We start from the raw sequence: 17,233 nt of genomic DNA on the forward strand, positions 1-17,233 counted from the left end.
AATTGTTGCTCTTTTTTTGGGGGGGGGGTGTCTTTTTTATGGTCCATCTTCCATATTGGCCTTTAGGCTAATTTTGAGTATTTTGTAATAATGAGCTGTTAATTTCCCATTGTAATTTTTTTTTTTGAAAAGTCATAGACAGTTCTCTCAAAGAAGACTACTAATTTTGGTTTTCACTAGCAGAATAATTTGTCCTTTTTTCTTCTTAAAAATAGTAATTGTTCTGATTAGAAAAATAATAAATTAAATCATTTTTCTTTTCTTTATAGAAGAAGCAACAAAAACCAGTGCAATCTCAGGTTTAAATTCACAATGGGATCTAGAGGGTTTTTTTTTTACCTTTTAGAGTTTGAAAGCTTCACCTTCATTTGTTTGTTGTTTTAGATACATCTTCAATTCTCATTGGCTATTGGCTTGCATATCATAATGGAAGCTAAGTCTGCCCCTATAGCGAGTCCAATATCATTTCAGCAACATAGAGAGGGTGCCAAAAAATTCATACACATTTGAAGAAAGGAAAAAACTGTGTTAAAACTACACTGATGGTAACCACTTTGAGCACCTCTTGTAATTGCAGAGTCAAATGTGACTTGTATTCATCTTTTGTTACCGGTATATGTTGAGTATTACAATTTTAATACAGTTTTTCCTTTCTTAAAATGTGTATACTTTTTTTTGGCATCCTCTTTATTGTGTGTCATTATTGAAGCCTCATTCGGGGATGGCCACAACTGGATTATGAATGTGGCTCACCCAGTTATGAGTTCTCCTTGTCAACAACATCTGATAATTGTAGAGATTACCACATACACCAGACTAGCTGTGCCACAGAGCACTGTTGGGTCACTGGTGACTAGCATAGGAAGTAGGGGTGGGAGGGACTCTTTTCTTGGTGTTGTAGAAGATGATGGATTCCACCTTCCTGTGGAGAAGTGTGACATAAGAATGGAGAGAACATATTCCAAGGATCCTCAACTAACAATGAAGGATATAGAATTTTAGTGAATTCCCCTTGGTTGTTGTCAGAAGACAACATTTTAAAGATTATTACCTGAAGTACAGCTGCGGAGAGAAGCCTGAAAAATTTGCTTAGGAACATTTGGTGGTGGTATTTAGGTAAAGGGATATGGGTGAAGGCAGCCATGGATGGGGGACTCAGGAATGTCCCTCATGTTGGGGATGGTGGCAACATCCTCATTAGCTGAAAAGGTATGAGCATCTTGAGGAAACCATGTGGTTTGTTTCATCATTGTGAGCATCAGCAACTTGGAGTAGTGATTTGGGAATGGGATTAAGGTGACAGATAATTATAGGTAAAATCTTGGTGGGAAAATATTAAAGCTCTTTCTCACATGTTTTAGCACACAACAGAGTGTTCCAGAGGAAGCTTCTTAGAGTAAGCACTTTGTTTTGTCTAAGCAAAATCAATGAGAGAAGGATGGAAAAGAATTGAAATCTTTAAACAATCTCTTTTCTAATTTCTTTTTTTTTACATGGCTCTGTCACCTTTAGTAGAACTCTCATGAAGACTGAGGTTTTTTTCTTTTTTCTTTTTTTATTGGGGAAGAAGAACAGGACTTTATTGGGGAAAAGTGTGTACTTCCAGGACTTTTTCCAAGTCAAGTTGTTGTCCTTTCAGTCTTAGTTGTGGAGGGCGCAGCTCAGCTCCAGGTCCAGTTGCTGTTGCCAGTTGCAGGGGGCGCAGCCCACCATCCCTTGTGGGACTGGAGGAATCCGAACCCGCAACCTTCTGGTTGAGAGCCCCCTGGCCCATATGGGAATCGAACCAGCAGCCTTCGGCGTTAGGAGCACGGAGCTCCACCAACAGCCTGGGCCGGCCCCAAGCCTGAGTGTCTTGTTCTCAACTTTGCCCTATCTGAGTTGGTATATTGAGTCAAAATTTCCGTTCAGATACACCTGTATTCTGTTTCTGATGTACTGTGGAAGTGTGTGATTATCTTCCTGGACTTCAATCTCAAAAGTTTTATATCTTTATCTGGAAAAACAGATGTCATTATTGTTATGTCTTTTACAAGCTATGTAAACTTAAAAAAAAGGTAATATTTTCAATGTAAACTACTCCTTGAAGGGAATTGGTTTCTTTAAATTTAGTTCCCATAGTTTTATTTATACTACTTTTGTCTCTTTCAAGCTTAACTGGGTGGCCTTAGTTCTAAAATACCAATAGTAGGACTGTCTTATTCATGCTCTTTACCTCTTTAGAGTGTGATAAATTCCTCTTAGAAGTGAATGTGAAGGAAACATTTCCTCGTGCTAGCTCCTACACTATACTTCCTTTTCTTACGGAAGAAGTACGGAACCAAACCCGTTCTTGATTTCTAAGTCAGAGCTGCATTGAAAGCTCACATGTAGAAAACTCACTCATTCTGGGTAAATGGACACAGCATTTAATGCTGAAAAAATTTCTGACCTATTACATCAAAAACATCTTTAAAATTGTTCTGAATTATATGTATTTGAAGAGTGAATGGGCTCACGTTTGTTTTTTAGAAGTAGTGGGGAATATATCATAATACCTTGAGGTAATGAAAGGCCAACACCTTTGTTTTGGGTACGATTTGGCTAATGCTTTCGGATTTATTTCCGAAGATTTCAGACAGACGTCTAACAATATATTGGCCGTTGGCAGAAACACACGATCTAGCCTAAATCCCTACATTTTGGCTTCTGCCCCAGGAGTGTAACCCGTATCCATAGGAGACTGGGAAAAGCGTCCACAGGCGAGGGCGGCCCCCTTTTCTTCTCATCTAAACTGCTTCCCTTTTCGGTGGGAGGGAAAGAAACGAAGGGGGTTCATGTGAGCGTCGGCGGAGCCCTGTTTTCTCTCGATCCCTTGACGCTCAATACCGTTTCGGTAGAGCTCCTGGCTGAACCACAACTCCCAAGGTGCACCCACGTTCTAGGCTGTCAGAGAAGCAGCTTCCGGTTAGGCCAACGCGGCTGCGCACGGGGTGTGGTCTTATTGGATCGAACCGCCTCGTGCGATTCGCGTCAAGGCGACGTGCGGTCGTGGAGGCGGGCAGACGCGGCGGCGGTCGCGGCGGCGCGCGCACTGTACCAGACGCGGGATCGCGGCGGCGGCAGCGGCGGCGGCGACACCGGGGTGGGCCCCTTCCCTCCTCCGCTCCCCCCTCCTCCCCCTCCCCTCAGCTGCGGTGCCCGAGGAGTCCGAGACGCGCGGCGAGGCGGCGACACGCTCCGGGTGAGGGTCTCTGGAGTGCGAGCGCCGTTTCCCGGCGAAGAGAGCTGGAGCCTGGGGTCGGGGAGGGGGCGAGGGTCCCGGGCGCCGGCCGGAGAGCGCGCGCTCGGCCCAGCCCGGAGCTGGGGCCTCCCGAGCTGACTGGCCGTCCCGCACGGCGTGCGGCGCGCTGGCCGGAGGGGCGCGGAGTGCGGGGCCTGGCTGTGCCTCCTGGCAGCCGCCGTCCCTGCAGCCTGGCAGCCGCCGCCCGCCGCGCGCCTCCCGGCGAAGGTCCGGAGCCTCGCTGTCCGCTTCGCCCGCACTTGCCTCCGTCGTGCCCGCGGAGAGGATTTGTCCCGCCGTCCGTTTCGTTCCCGTGTCTGGGGACCCTTCTGGGAGCTGCGCCGGCGGCCGCGCCGGAGGCTCTGCCCAGTGCGGCCCCTCCGCTCTCCTCCGCGCGCGTTTCCGGCGGCCGCCGGGCTCCTCGGGTCCCCGGCGCGGCCGGTGAGAGCGCTGCGGACGGGGCTGCGTCCGCGGCGGGTCGGCGTCGGACTCCGGTGGGCGCTGTCGCCCTCCCCGCGCGTCCCCGCCTCTCGGCGTTTGCGCGTTATGTTCGGCGACTTCCCGGGTGGCCCCTCGGCGACCTTCGGTGGATTCCCACGTCCCGCCGGGACCTGTAACCAAACTTATGTCATCAGTACTCGGGACTTCCACTCGTGGTGGTAGCTGATTGGTGATGAATTATTACGAAATTTGAAAAAAAATTGATTTTAGTACGAAAGACATTTCTTTTAGCTTCTATTTTTACTGCCTACCCACCAGTGTATTTTCCTGCTTAGACATTAGGCTACTTAATAGCAGGATTTTCTCTTCTTATTAGGGTACCGTATGAAGGGAGGATTTCCAGAGCCGAGTTTGTGTTTCTCCTGTTCCTTGACTTGTATGAAATTAATGGTTGGAGTTTTTTCCGTCAATAGTATCAATATAGCTGATGCACTTTCTTTGTTATGCATTGCATTTTGTTTTCCAAAATATAAATAATTCTAGTCTTTATTTCAGGGTTCGACAAACTTGAAGCTTGTGGGCCAAGTCCTGCCAGCTGCCTGATTTTGTAAATTAACTTTTTATCGGGACATAGCCATATGCATTCATTTAGATACTGTCTGTGGTTCCTCTTGTGGTGCAACGGTAGTTGAGTAATTGGGACGGAGACCCAGATGGCCTGCAAAGCCTAAAATATTTACTGTCTGGCTTTTAATAGAAAAAGTTATCTGACTTCTACTTTATTTTATTAAAAATGATGTAGAAAATTAAAATGAGTCAGGAAAGTATAAAGGATGAAGTAAAAAATATCCAGAATCACACTACTCAGAAGGGTTTGCTTTTGTGATTATCCTTATAGAATTTGTTAGTGATTATTTTTATATAAATTAGCTCAGATTGTTAAGTGTTGGTTTGTAATTTGCTTAAAAAATATCTCAGGCTATTTTTATTAGGCATTTGAATATGTTTGTATTTTCTGCATCAAAGATCTCACTACAAAGGGGCTTGATGAACTAAGTTTTCCTGATTTGTCTCAATAGTCAAGATTAAAAAAAAAGTTAAGGACTGATGAATGCTTGATGATGAATAATAGATGCTTGATCATGGTGGTGGTGGTGGTGGTGGTGGTGGTAGTAGTGGTGGACACCATTTAATTGAGCACTTACTATGTGCTAGATAGTTTTCCAATATTTTACATGTATTGTCATTTAATACCTGCAGCAGCTCTGTGGGTACACATACTGTTGTCCTTATTTACATATGAGGAAACTGAGGTACAGAGAAATGAGCTGCCCACATTTATCAGCAGTTAATGGTGGAGCTGGAATTTGAATACATGGGGTATGGTTTCAGGACTGAGGCTGTCAGTATGCCGCAGAGCCTCTCCTTAGAGTGCTCCTCAGTATAGAAAGGTTAGACAGTCCGGAGGTATATAATGTAAAAAGTCCTCCTTGTGCTCTTTCCAGTTTCACTATCTGCAGAAAACTACTGTTAACAGTTTGATATAGAACTTTCCAGTTGTCTTTGCATATGCAAATGATTACTTGCAAATCTGTCTACATATGCAGGTTTTTAAAAAATTAATAATTTTTAGAGTAGTTTTAGATTTACTGAAGTTTGTGCAGGTAGTACAGAAAGTTCCCATATCCATACCCCATTTTTCTTTATTAATATCATCTTGCATTAATGTGGCATATTTGTTACAATTGATGAACCAATAATGTTACATTGCTGTTAAAATCTAGTTTATGTTAAGGCTTGTTTCCACCCCCCTTTTCCAGTCCCCAGACCCTCTGGTTCAAGCCGTTGTTTCTCAGTCTAGTTGTGTGGGACACAGCGCCCTGGCCCATGCTGGTGTCATGAGCCTTGTGCTCTCCCCCGCTGAGGCAGTCGGTCACTGGTCAGCCACTCACAGCAGCTCCTGGCAGCTCTTGGAGCTGCCGTCCGCTCACTGGCTGCCGGCCCGTTGCTGGCAGCACACAGCAGCTGGTGGCAGCTCAGCTCCAGGGAGGGCTGTTGTTCACAATCTTAGCTGTACAGGGTGCAGCTCATTGGCCCATGTGGGGACAGAACAGGCGACCTCGGTGTTAAGAGCACGGTGCTCCAGCCACCTGAGTCACCGGGCTGGCCCAAGGCTTATGTTTTGTGTTGCAGTTTCTTAAAAAAAATTGGGATCAAACCAATCATTGTTCAGCAGTGTGCTTTTTTGGGTGGTTTTCAAAATAATAGTGCTCTTAGACTTAAATGTCAATAAACATTTTTGAGTCACTAATTTTCAGATTAACAACACAAATTTAGCATTCTCCTTGGAATGGAAAGCTGGCTTGGGAGTTATGTCATTCTTTTTCTCTTTTTGAAAAGTTTATCTTATAGCGCCAGCTGCTTCTCTCTGAAAGAATGAAAGCTTATTATTTTTTGACTGGACATTTTGGCTCTTTCATGAAGCTATTCAGCTTCTTGGAGATTTCTTGTGCTCTTCATCAGAAGAGTGGTGCTCATCAACCCATTTACTGTCAGCATCCTCCTAAGACTGCTATGCCCCAGCCATCTTTATCGTCCTCAGCATTCTCTGCCTCTTTCTCAGCTTCCAGAACTTATGTTCCTGGATTGTAATCTTTATCACATAATTGTCCATATCCTTGTACTCTTGATTTTGTCAACGCCTCTAGTTTTACCTCGGAATTTCTTCTACAACAGCTAAGGATTCAGTGTTCCCACAAACTGGATCAGAGTTTTAGCAGACATCACATTCTTATCTTCGTGTGTTTTATGCTGGGAAGTTCTTAAGTCATTGAGCTGTTAACTTTCATAGCACTGATTCCTCCTTCATGACTTCCCCCACAGTTCTTGTCCATAACAACGTGGGAGGCCAAGGGCACGAGCAATGACTGAATGGTCTTTGGGACTACCAGGTGGTGAGATGTTTGTGCAGCACATGGATCTTGTTACTTCTGTTTTGTTTGCTGCTGCTGCAGAAATTTGCAAAAAGGGATAAAGGTTAGAGAGAAAAAGCTCATGAGTTCTTGCCAATCTGGTTATAAAGTTCATGAGCATTTCTTCACTTCAAATGTCTCTTTAGAGCTCTTGAGCCACTTTAGTAGTTTTTCTGCAAACTCTTGGGGTTTATGAATCAAATGGATAGCTGAAGAGTTAAAACACCTGTTTTTTTCTTTTGTTTCTGAAGCACTTTCATAACCTTCTGAGCCTTTTCTTGTGTTTGTAGTCCCTCCTCCGTGCATATTGCACTAGCATTCTGAGTCGCTGTCCTGTTTCTCATGGTCCTCTTTCTCTAGGAAGAATGTCAAGGCAGCAACCAGCGCCTTGGTGACCTTAGAGAAGCATGCAGTTGTGGTAACACTGACAGTCTTGGCATCAATTCAGATATTTCTCCTGTAGAGTTCAGTCATCACTTCCAAAGGGTTGGCTGCAGTTGCATCGCTGTCCCTTGACCTGTGTACATGAAATTCTGTGATATTGTATTCACTTAATTCTTGTATTTTGCACTTTTTTTCTCACTTGTCACAAAATGAGTAAACGAAATCTCAGATGCTTCTGTGGCAACATAGAAATTCCAAGAAGAGCTCTAGCCAACCTGATGGATTGATGAGATTCTTCTGAGAGATTCAAGCTTCGCAAAATGTTATTGGGAGATCTAGGTTCAAGATAGTGTAATTGTAGGAGAGCAAATCTTTCAGCTCTTGAGGAAAAGTACCTAGATGTTCTGGGCAGTAGTGACCAATCTATGCCATAAACGTCACCAGCTTTGCCAGTTCTTTGCGGGGTGTATTTGGTTGCAATTTGAAAATCTCCACATTGGATTTGTAGTGAACATTCTGCTGTAGATACTCCTGAGTGCAGGCCAGAGAGTCCACTTTATTCTGTAACTGCTGCAGGTTGCTGGGTAGCTTGTGCTTGTTTCTGCTGGGCATGTTGGTTGCAGTGTGCAGTCACAGTGAGCAGTTGTCAGAAAACCCACACCACTGACACCAGCCAGCCTTTCTCAAGCTGTGGCTTGGAATCCTGCTTCCGGGTGTATGCGGAAACAGCCCTTGGGAGCTCAGCAAGGGGCGCTATCTTGGCTTATAGTAATATGCTTTAAAAAACCATATTCATGGATAGCTTTCCAAGTCAATGCATCTGCATCTACTCTGTTCATTTGAATAGTTCTTTAGTGTTTTATTGTGTTGGTATGCCATAATTTAATAGTGTTTCTATTGCTGGATATTTATTTAGTGTGCATTGTACATACATGCACTGAATGTACAATTTGTTGCATGCTAATGGACTCTTTAGGTAACTGTCTAAGGCTAATTCCTGGCTTGAAGGAAATACATTTTTCATTTTGATGTATATTACCATATTGCCATCCAGAAAGGTCAGAGCAGTGTAAAATCTCACCAGAAATGTGGGTGTGGGTGAGGTCTAGTTTCTCCATGCAATTGCCACTGTTTTTTTTTAAATCTTTGTTTATTTGATCGACAGTTAAACATTTCTTGCAATATATTCTATCTCACTGGGAGATAGTTTTGTTTTGATTGCATTCTTTTGAAGTTGATTTAGAAATGCTTTAGGTGGGGCATACATTCTGTAGTTGTTCCCAGTACTCCTTTAGACAGAGCTGCTCACCTATTTAGATTCCCTACTTGGCCCTTGAAAGCAGTATTCTATTGCCACCCCTGTTAAAAGAATCTGGGAGACTACCAAGTGGACTATATATTTCTTGAGGGTAACCTTTCTTCATATCTAATAGCAATCCTGTATATAGCACGTAGTGAGTAAATGGTCTGTTCAAAACCTAAATTAGATCATGTTCTTTTGGGCTTACTGAGTAAAGTGCTTTAACTTTGTTAAGAATAACCTTTTCAGTCTTTGTGACCACAAATATAAACTTGAAAAACTGCCGTATGAAATTGTCGTCTTGCTATGTGTTTTCTACCTCATCCTTTATTTCTAAAATGAAATAAATAAGACTGATTGATATCCTAGAACCTATTTGTTAGGAATAATGAACCTAACCTATTTAATAAGTACGTTTAGTAGTCAGTTTTGGAAGTTAAGGAGTGAATGAAATAGGGGATTTGTTTCATGTAACCCATGGTTTTGAATTTTGTTTTGGAGTATACCATGTGATAGAGGGGATGTGTGCTGGCTAAAAGATATTACAGCTTGGCTTCATTATACATTGTAAGTATTTTGACAGAGGAAAAGGGAAGCTAAATTCTAGAAACTAACAGCCAGAATATCTTTAGTCATCAGAAAAATACCTGTGAGAAAGGTATTTTTTAATGGACGACCACAGAAAATAGAATATTCTTTCTAGCTGACTTACAGTGTTACATATTATTGGACTCTGTATTTTCCACAATATCCATGCACTAGAAAACAAAGCATACAAAGTGTATGGTCTTGAAGAGACAAAATTAATTAGCTTATTAAATTTTGGCCATCTAGGTTTTTTCTCTTGTCTCTCTTTTCTAAAGTATATTGGCTCATTTTTCTTTCATTGGCAGCATATTCATTTTAATCCTATATGTTCTGAAAATGTAGTTTAGTGCGCATGTATGCATAGTAGTTGTACCTACACACCCATTCCTTTGGTCAGGGAAGAAGTAATGGCTGTGAAAACTTTTCAGCGTGGTGGAAGAGCAGGGTGACTTTTTATTTTCTTGGAATTATTTTTATTAGTTTCAGGAATTTATTTATATCCTGTTTTATTCCAGAAAGAATTTCGAGTAATTTAAAATAAAAGATCCAGAAGTGTAATAAAATATATGTTAAAAATAAATGAGGAAAAGGAGGAAGCATACATTCTGTTCCCAAGCGGCAGCATAATTTACTGACTAAGAATAAAATTTAGATTTGAATTTTCTTGGCAGCAAAGGGAAAAATGGAAATATGGTAAAATACAAAGCAGTAAACTGGAAGAAGGAACATGACCAATTATCCAGGGGTAGATTCGACAGATTTTAAGGAACTGTTTAAGTTGAGCATTACATAAAAAATGGGTTTTTGTTTTTGACTAGAGGCCCTAGGTAAAAAAGTGAGGACTAAGCATTAACATTTTAAGCCAAGGAGAGAAATTTTGTTTAGGGGTTGGTTTGAATCAAATTTAGGCTGCAGATGTATGTTTTATTTGGCTAACAGATTTTTTTTTCTTTAAAATGTTTCAAACATACAGAATACAGAGAATATAATTAACATTCATATATTTTCCGCACAACTATATTAAATCTTAACGTTTTCCCATACTTTCCTTTTTTTTTTTTTTTTAAATAAAGATTTTATTGGGGAAGGGGAACAGGACTTCATTGGGGAACAGTGTGTACTTCCAGGGCTTTTTCCAAGTCAAGTTGTTGTCCTTTCAGTCTTAGTTGTGGAGGGTGCAGCTCTGCTCCAGGTCCAGTTACCGTTGTTAGTTGCAGGGGGCACAGCCCACCATCCCTTGCGGGAGTCGAGCCTTCAACCTTGTGATTGAGGATGTGCTCCAACCAGCTGAGCCATCCGGGAGCTCAGCGGCAGCTCAGCTCAAGGTGCCCTGTTCAATCTTAGTTGCAGGGGGCGGAGCCCACCATCCCTTGTGGGACTCGAGGAGTCAAACCCGCAACCTTGTGCTTGAGAGCCCACTGGCCCATGTGGGAATCGAACCGGCAGCCTTCGGCGTTAGGAGCATGGAGCTCCAACTGCCTGAGCCACCGGCCCGGCCCGGCCCATATTTTCCATTTTTTTTTAAGAAGAAAATTTCACACACAGCACAAGCATCTTTTTGAATTATATTTCACTTTCTTCCCAGAAGTAACAATTATCCTGAATTTGGTGTTGATTATTCCTAATGCCTGTTTTTATGTAATTACTTCATAGAAATATATTCATAAACAGATCATAATATTGCTTTACATATTTTCAAACTTTAAACTATTTTCTGCCTATTCTGTAACTGTTTTTCATGAAACATTTTTTAGGGTCATATGAAGTTAGTATTGTACCATTTTTGACCTACAAAAATGACAGTTTCTATGGTTCAACCTAATTATAGTCATGATTTTTATCTGCTGTATAGTTAACATTATTATAAGAATACAGCCAGTTTAACTTTATCCTCATGTTGACAGGTATTTAGATTGTTTCCAATTTTTCCTGTTTTAAAAACAATGCTATGGGCCAGTGAGCTGTACCCTCCACAACTGGTTTGAAAAACGACTTGACATGGAGCTAATGGGTCCTGGAAAAACAGTGTTCCCCAATATTCCCCAATTAAAAAAATAAATAAAATAAAAGTGTTTCCTACATTAAAAACAATGCTACTGTTAAACAGAATACTAGGTAGAAAAGTATCAGGTTGTGCTGTAGGCAGTAAGGATAAATGTTTCGTGAAATTTTTCATAGCAGAAAGCTTTTCTGAAAGAAAGGGCTTATTGAGTCATGCTAGCCAGGAAAGGACAGGTCTGGGCCATGCAGTCTAAACCACCAGCAGCAGGGCGAGGTGGAGAAGGCAACCTGTCCACCTGTCCTGACGTCCTGACGTTGACAGGCTCTTTTATGTTTTATGTTTTGGGAAATAAAGGTGTAAGTTGTTTTGAAAGAAATTTACATTGGCTATAGATAAGGGGGCAGGAAAAGGTGAAGGTGGGGGATAGTTCTAGGATAGGTGCACAGTCTTTAAGGAAGAAATATGTACTACTTTTGATTGGTGCTGGGCAACAGTCCTGAAAGTTCATGCTTAAGCGGGATGCTGTGGGGTCTGGTGGTCTCTCCAGAAGTTTATTCAAAGCTCCAACATACATTCAGGAATGTGAGCAGTCTTTTGTTAGCTGGCTCACAACTGACGAACTAATCTTGTCTCTTTCACTGTCTGGCTGGCTATAATTTTAATTTAGGACATCTCAGAATTTTTGTCTTGTCACTATGTTGAACACTACTGATTAGGAATACTTGTGTATATATTTAAGATCTTTGGCAAGTTTTTCTTTATTTTTTTAATTTATTTTTTTCAGTTATAGTTGACGTATAGTATCATATTAGTTTCAGGTGTACAGTATAGTGGTTAGATATTTAAATATAAGAAGTGATCCCCCTGACTAGTCTTACCTATACCTGGCACTATGTACATAGTTGTTGCAACATTATTGACTATATTCTCTGTGCTGTAATTTACATCCTTGTGGTTAATTTGTACTTTCTAATCCCTTCACTTTTTTCACCCAGCTCCTCAACCCCCCTCATCTAGCAACCATCAGTTTGTTCTCTGTACCTGAGTCTGTTTTTGTTTTGTTTGTTTCAATTATTTTGTTATTTAAATTCCACATATAAGTGAGGTCATGTGGTATTTATTTGTCCTAATCTGACTTATTTCACTTAGCGTAATACCCTCTGGGTCCATCCATGTTGTTGCAAATGGCAAGATTTCATTCTTTTTTTATAGCCAGGCAAGTTTTCAAACTGCATGTTGGGAGCCATTAATGGGTTGTAAAATCAGTTTAGGAATTAAAATAGGATAGAAAAATGTCAGGCTGTATCGCAGGCTGTAAGGAGAAATATTTTGAGAAGTAAGTGTGTGTGTGTGTGTGTGTGTGTGTGTGTGTGTGTGTATATGTATGTATGTGTACCCACACTAAGTTAGACATGAAGTCCTCCCAGGTAAATTACTCATAATGGAATTATTAGGTTGGAGGGTATGGAGATACTGCCAAATTGCTCTCCAAAATTGGTCACTTTGCATGTTTTTGGGCATTAGAATGAGAATTTCCTGTTTCCAAATCCTTATGATCATACTTACCTGGCAGGGGAGATACCATGATCACAAATCCTTATGATCCATGGCATGCGTCAGATTTTTACATGTTTACAAATCAGATGAGTGTGAAATGATATCACATCATCTTAATTTTAATTTTTCTTGATTAATTATGAGATTGAGCATGGTTACTTATTTATTCATTTATTTTGATTCTGATATATTTTATTCAAATACCAGTCCGATCACACATGGTCCAAGAACATTCGAATAATAAACCCAAAAGAATCAGATGTGAACGATTGGTCTTCAAACAATGATGCCGTGCTTGCCTACGATCTCGCCGACATAAAACCACATCCACATCTCAGGGGCCACCAAACCATTCAGCGGAGCTTCCTCACTGTGAGCTGTTTGAAGCCACCAGTCTGAGCACTGTTGACTTTTTTTCAAGCTTCGAATAGCTGTAGGGATCTCAGCAGGGGTTGGAAGAACCAGCTCAACCTTGGCATAGTGCCAAAATGTGGCCAGTCAAGGCTTCCAGTAAGTAAGTCACAGCAGCGTTGAGCAGTGCTGGGGCCTTCTCTGCGAGGTTACGGATAAACTGGGCCGTGGTTCTAGGATGGAAAGTCCGGCATGTTTTTAAATGTTGAGTTGTAAACTATTCAGGTTTCGATTTCTTGAGTGGGCTGTTCTCCTTCCTTACCCCTTCCTAATTAGGTTGTGTTTTTAAATTGATGTAGGAGTTGATTTTATATTCTGGATATGTCTGTTAAGTGAATTGCAAATATCTTCTCCCAGTCTCTGTGGCTTATCCTTTAACTTTTTATATGGTTTTGAATGGAAATGATTATCAAATTGATAACTATTTTCCTTATTGGTTTGCATCTTTTGTGTCTTATTTAAGAAATTTTACCAAGGTAATTGAGTCTCCCATATTTCTTTCTAAAAGTTTTGGACATTTGGTTTTTTATATTTAGGTCTTCATTCTGCCAGAAAAACAATTTTTTTTGTATATGATGTGAAGCAGGGATCTAATTTAATTTTTTTATGCAAAGCCAGTTAACTTAGCACTATTTAACAGTGTGTGTTTTAAATTTGAATTGTAAATCTTTAAGAGGTTTCAGTTCAACACAGTAACAGCCTTTTTGTCTTTTCATCAGACTGTTTCACATGTTGAAGTTTGTGACTTCTAGGCCAGAGTATGTGATTGGTTGATTACTTGATCCAGAAACAGAACCTAGAAATGTAGATAGATACAGACCATATTTTGTAGATCGTACTAAAATGTCATTTCTCTTAACTACTTTTTAAATAGAAGCTGGGTTGCAGACAGTTTGAGGATTTACTCTGATGAGGAAACAAGATTGTTGGTTTTTGAATTGCTGGTTAATATCTACAGACTTTGGAAACTAGATAAGCAGATGTTGGATTGATATTTTGATACTTGAAACTTCAGAACACTTATATTTAGTCATCCAGTTGCTGTGATCATACATATGTTCTGAAGTTTGAGACTTAATTTTGATTTTAGGAGAATCGATTTATAAATTTGAGTCTTAACTTTCTGAAGTGTTTGATAGAACCCACTTGAAAGGATTTTAGCTGCATTTTTAGTCTGCGAAGAGTTGCTGTGAGGCGTGTAGATAAGAGACATATTCTATGTTTTTATTCTGTTTTCTTTCATATTAGTAGTTGAGAAAAGGCCTTGTGGTTTAGTGAAATTTAGCAATATTGAGAAAGGTTGTAGATGTGAATTTTATTTCTAGATTTCTGATTGTGATATTGAGAAAGGTAACTATGAGGTCTAACAATTAAGTTCGCAAACGCCTCCTAAAAGAAGTGCTACACACCTCATTGCTGAAGATACCTATGGTCACCTTTGAAGTCCTCCCCTTGGGAAGCTATGCACCGACGCCAGCACCTAGTCCACCCTTCAAAACAATTTTGGAACTCGTTTCTGGAATGGCCATCAGCGCTATCCTCATATTACTCTTGATGTCCTGAATGTCATCAAAATATCTTCCTTTCAATATTTCCTTTATCTTCAGGTAAAGACAGAAGTCATTGGGGGCCAGATCAGGTGAGTAGGGAGGGTGTTCCAATACAGTTATTTGTTTGCTGGCTAAAAACTCCCTCACAGACAGTGCCGTGTGAGCCATTGTCGTGATGCAAGAGCCATGAACTGTTGGCAAAAAGTTCAGGTCGTCTAACTTTCACACAGCCTTTCAGCACTTCCAAATAGTAAACCTGGTTAACTGTCTGTCCAGTTGGTACAAATTCATAAATGAATAATCCCTCTGATAGCAAAAAAGGTTAGCAACATCGGTGCAACAAGTTCACGAACTTAATTGTCAGACCTCCTATATAGGGTTCAGTACTATCCGTGGTTTCAGGCCGCTGGGGGTCTTGGGATGTATACCCCGCAGATAAGGGGGACTGCTTGTATTGCTCAGGACATGTTTGGTTTTGGTTAAAATTCCACTGAGTCTCTGAAAGCATTAGCGACTAAATAATTTGACTATGTAAGCTTTATTATATTTGTGTATTTGTATTAGAAAGAAAACTTTTTAGTAAAATGGAACCTATTTTGTTTTTAGTTCATTACTAAATCATCATTAGTCCCTAGAATAGTTTCTGGCACAGAATAAATATATAATAAATATTTGTTAAGTGATTAGCTTACTTTTATTAAACCCCACCACCATACTTGAAATCTGCTTATAGTTTTTTTTTGTGTGTTTTTTTTTTTAGCAAGAAATAAAAAGGTAGTGAATTTATGGACTATAGATGTTAGAAAAAAATCTTAATTTACTGGAATATAGTAATAGGATCATTTTACTTCTATACCTGCTTTTCAGGGAATTGATTTAAGTTTGGGGCATTTGATTTGATGTGGTTTCTCATATTGAATGAAACAATGTAAACTTTTTGTCTGCTTAGAGTTTTAAACTGCCATATTACATGTAGTTCTTTCATAGTGCTACTTTGTGATATTGTAGAGTGACTTATTTTGAACTGAATGCAGTTGAGACAATTCAAGTTCTTGAAAGACAAGTTTGTTATACTTCTTGAGGTGGCCATATCATACTTTCAGAACCAGGAGTCCTAAAACTTAAAAACCTCAGAAAGTCCAGTGGCTTTCTCCAACCCCTTGTGTTTTAAAGCCTTAGAACTTGATTTTTAACTTTTGGGGATGTGACAAAACAAATTCAGATGTTTTTTTTACTGAGGATTAAAAAAATTTTTTTTTCATGTTTATGGTATTTGTCAGATTTTTAAAGTCAAATTTATTGAGGTACAGTTTACACTCAGTAAAGTTCACCCGCTTTTAGATGTACACTTGTATGAATGTTGGCAAACTGTGGAAGGGTTTTTAATGGCTGAATTGGACTTGATTATCTGGTGGAAAGGCCTAAAGAAGCAGCTCAGCAAATAACACTTGGCATCTTTTTATCACCTGGGGAGGTCAGGAAGATTCCCATTGGGTATTTTCCTATGGGTACAGGAGACCAGCAGTGTGATAGATGTTCACTGCCTTTCCCTCCAGCTCTACTTCACGTGATGGTAATATTTGCCTGGTTTTTCCCTCAGGAAAGTTGGTCAATGGAGTGGGGCAGTGAGTTAGAACAGGTTCCATGTGATTTTACTTAAGAGTTGGCCTTCTTTATGCTATGAAAAAAAATAATGTAAATGATACAAAGTGTTGCCTGTCTTTATATCTTTCAGATAATCTTTGATAAGTAAACTGCTGTTTGATTTGAAATGTTTCTTTGTGATCGTAGCAGTTATGATTTTATGAACATGAAGGCTTGAGAATGCCTGTCTTACCAATCTAGGTGGTGTTCCTCGTCAGTTGTCAGCTGTACCATTCTTTAAAAGAGCTGTGTCAGTACAATGGCTGGGGACTTTCTCCATTTTATCAGTTACATAGTTTTTTCAGTTATCAGTTTTGTTTTGACATTTTTCTATTCAGATATGTTTTAAGTGTTTGGGAGGAATTCCAATTTCAATCAATTGTTTTATTGCTTCTGGTGTGTAGCAAGGCTTCATTTTGTCCATTTCTTTACTGTTTCTTAATATTTTCAACATTGATGTAAAATAAAGTACAAGGTACTATCAATGTTGAAACTCCTTGTTTTGGCATTTAAGTGCTATCATGTATTTGAGAACAGCTTATGGTTCAGGCAAACAGGGTTTTAAAGAGCATTGATTTGGGTGTTAGGCAGACTAGGTTGATTAGATGGATTAGGTTGCCACCTATTAACATAGTTAACTCAGGCAAGGTATTTATAAAGTCGGGGTGTTCTGTCATTTCTAAAATGGAGGAAGTAATCGTTATCTATCTCCCAGGATTGTTGTAAGAATTAAAGTGATAGTCCACGGGAAATGTTCTTTGTAATATGCACTCAGTGCTAATTAGCTGTTCTCCTCCTTGTTCCTCATCCTCATCCAGCAAAGGTTTTTGAGCTCCTACTTTGCATTCTAAACCATGCTTGGTGTTGTGGACAAAAACATTGATTCTAAAGAGGGCTTCCTGACCCTAAGAACTCACACAGTTCAGGAAGGAAAGACAGGCATGTAAACAGATAAATGCAATAAATTCTGGCAGGCAGTATAATAGAAACATTAATACACGAGAAGAAAGGAGTTAGTGTCAGGAGCCTGGAGAGGTCAGGGAAATTAATTTCTGCCCCTGAACTTATTCTTGAAGTGTGAGTAGAAATTCCTCATTCATTTTTTTGGCAAATATTTACTGA

The 17,233-nt window shown here is 40.2% G+C and overlaps 1 protein-coding gene and 1 pseudogene across 8 annotated transcripts in view; one reads left to right on the top strand and one right to left on the bottom strand.

Annotated features, from left to right (window-relative positions):
• Positions 1-3,009: 3,009 nt before the first annotated feature.
• ADIPOR2 (adiponectin receptor 2) overlaps positions 3,010-17,233 on the top strand; it is a 71,127-nt gene continuing 56,903 nt past the window's right edge. For 4 of the 7 annotated variants that reach the window (XR_013994096.1, XR_013994097.1, XM_081061225.1 and 1 more), the window contains exon 1: positions 3,010-3,223. The gene's annotated coding sequence lies outside the window, so the exon portion shown is untranslated. Of the gene's footprint in view, positions 3,224-3,954; positions 3,973-17,233 lie in introns of those variants that run through there. The other 3 variants (XM_081061226.1, XM_081061230.1, XM_081061228.1) reach the window with 2 other exon arrangements.
• Positions 12,783-14,331, bottom strand: LOC308501948 (ATP synthase subunit g, mitochondrial-like; annotated as a pseudogene). Its single transcript has 2 exons — positions 14,327-14,331; positions 12,783-13,090 (listed from the first exon to the last, which is right to left on the bottom strand). The product of its transcript is annotated as an ATP synthase subunit g, mitochondrial-like (transcript).

The sequence above is a fragment of the Rhinolophus hipposideros genome (assembly GCF_964194185.1).
Source record: "Rhinolophus hipposideros genome assembly, chromosome: 9".
In the NCBI taxonomy this organism is placed as follows: domain Eukaryota; kingdom Metazoa; phylum Chordata; class Mammalia; order Chiroptera; family Rhinolophidae; genus Rhinolophus; species Rhinolophus hipposideros.